Here is a 2976-nt window from a genome sequence, read left to right as displayed (position 1 = left end):
GCTATTTATCTTCAATACATTCAACCCTGTGTTTTACTTGGTCAATAACTCTAAAGTACGGTCGAAGCTCTGCTAATTTGGGGATGTTTCGGCTACTGATGCATAGCATGCTGATGATGAATGACCAATGACAGCAGTGACCCACCTTCTCTACCACCTTAAAGGAACACTATAGTCACCTAAATTACTTTAGCTAAATAAAGCAGTTTTACTGTATAGATCATTCCCCTGCAATTTCACTGCTCAATTCACTGTCATTTAGGAGTTTATGCAGCCCTAGCCACACCTCCCCTGGCTATGATTGACAGATCCTGCATGAAAAAAAAAAACTGGTTTCACGTTCAAACAGATGTAATTTACCTTAAATAATTGTATCTCAATCTCTAAATTGAACTTTAATCACATACAGGAGGCTCTTGCAGGGTCTAGCAAGCTATTAACATAACAGGGGATAAGAAAATCTTAATTAAACAGAACTTGCAATAAAGAAAGCCTAAAAAGGGCTCTCTTTACAGGAAGTGTTTATGGAAGGCTGTGCAAGTCACATGCAGGGAGGTGTGACTAGGGTTCATAAACAAAGGGATTTAACTCCTAAATGGCAGAGGATTGAGCAGTGAGGCTACAGGGGCATGTTCTATACACCAAAACTGCTTCATTAAGCTAAAGTTGTTCAGGTGACTATAGTGTCCCTTTAAGTACATCCAGAGCCCTGCCTTTCTGACATTCCTCCCCTGCGGGATAAGTGACTTCACAGAAGGAGAATCAGATTGCAGGGAGAATGTGGTCTTGGTGTATGACATTTCTTCCCTTTTTTATGGAGTGGACAGAAGACATGGAGTGGACATTTTCTACCATGTGCTTGGAGTTTCAGACCATGATTTTTTATTTTTATTTTATTAATCATTGAGGAAATCTAAAAAAAACCATCCTTTGCGTGTCTGTATCTTATTTCTGTCACTGTTTTTATGTTTATAGATAACATTTTGGAGATGTTTTTGTCTATACACAGTCCCACCAGGTTCCAGTTGCAAGGACCGGCCATACCAATCCCATCCCTCATCATCATGCAGTTAACACAATTAACACCATCTAGTAAATGATACAAAATAAATAAGCCAAACTGAACAAACTCTGCAACTGTTTAGAATAACAACAAAAATTAACATCCATTGAAAACCTCCTGGAGTATCAAATATAATTAAAGATTGTTTCAAAGAGATCATTAGGACAAATATCTTATTATTTCTTATTGCTTTCTTTTAATTGAATCCTTTTTTTTCACTCATCATTGGAAAAATAAGTGCTCTACTTAATGCTTCTAACAGAAAAACTCCCTATATATTAACAAATGTAAAAAAATTCAACAAGATTTTCATATTACGTGGAATAATTGGAACCCCTTCGAGAATCTGAACAGTTCTCTGCCGTACATTGGGTGAAATGCAAAACAAATTAAATAATAATTAAATATATAGACCAAGGAACTGGATTCAGAGATAATTTGTTTATACAGTTTAGATTTGTTTGTTTTAATTTTGTGATGTATTATCTTTTACACATATTCCTCCCCCCCCACCATAAACCAGAGCGGGTAATCTTGTTATCTAATACAGAAGAGGGTAATATTGGTTTATACTACCCACCATTTAAGTATTTTATTAATTTAAATTGTCTCTATTACAATGCGTGTTATTTAAAATATAGGATATAGTTTGCCCACTGTTGCCAGTCTCTCCTGTTGGCTTTATTTCTCTTTTGTACATCACACAACATTCACTTTAGTGTCTTCATGAGTTCACATATGTAAAATAACAGAAGAAATTTGTGTCTTGTAATACCTTTTTTATTTGACTAGCAGAATTTTGTAATGGCAAGCTTTCAGGAGAGCCATTAGAGTTTACTAAAAACCTCCAGTTATTTAAATGTGCATAGGGATTTGTGATAGTGCACAAGTCACTCTTTGCTTTGGGTTTTATTGTATGTAATTAGGCTGATATTTATTATAGTCATTGCTGCAGCCCAGGAAACATAGACACATGTGACGGCAGATAAGAACCATTCGGCCCATCTAGTCTGCCCAATTTTCTAAATACTTTCATTAGTCCCTGGCCTTATCTTATAGTTAGGATAGCCTTATGCCACTTCAGCTGGAAGGCTAATCCATGCATCCACTACCCTCTCAGTAAAGTAATACTTCCTGATATTATTTTTAAACCTTTGCCTCTCTAATTTAAAGGGACTCTCCAGGCAGACGTTTTTACTAACCTGGTTCCAGCGCCGGGAGCCTCGTGAAGCCGCGCCCCCTATTTCGTCAAAATGACGAAATAGGCAGGCGCGAGCAGGGAGCAATCAGACGCTTCCATTTGGAAGCGTCATTGCTCCGTTGTGCGCATGCGCGGCTTTGCCGCCCTATTAAGTCCTGAGCGCACTACCGCGCATGCGCGGGGTGTGCCCGGCCGCGAGCTGAGCTGAATGACAGCTCAGCTCGCGGTCTTTGCCCACCCCCCTCCTCTGCTGACAGGCAGGAGAGAGAAGGCGCGCACACAGTGCCATCTCTCTCCTGCACTCGTCAGACGTATTTTAATACGTCTGACGTGTACAGGGCCTTTTTAGGGCCATACATGATAGGAAGTCCCTGTGGTGGCCGTCTGAGTGACGGCCACTGGAGGTATTCCTATCAATCAATGTAAACACTGTATTTTCTCTGACAATACAGTGTTTACATTAGATTGCCTGCAGGGAGCTATAGATCTCACCAGAACAACTACATTAAGCTGTAGTTGTTCAGGTGACTATAGTGTCCCTTTAAGACTATCTCCTCTTGTTGTAGTAGTTTTTCTTCATTTATATACAGTATAATCTCCGTCAGGAGTAGTAGGAGTTTGATCGCAGGACTTCTTTTTTACATACGGATTAATACTTGAAAATTGCACTTGAATTAATACCGCCTTAAAATAATATTTTTTTTTATAAAAA

The sequence above is a fragment of the Pelobates fuscus genome, chromosome 4 (genome assembly GCF_036172605.1).
Source record: "Pelobates fuscus isolate aPelFus1 chromosome 4, aPelFus1.pri, whole genome shotgun sequence".
Classification (NCBI taxonomy): domain Eukaryota; kingdom Metazoa; phylum Chordata; class Amphibia; order Anura; family Pelobatidae; genus Pelobates; species Pelobates fuscus.
Note: the sequence above shows the minus strand (reverse complement) of the source record.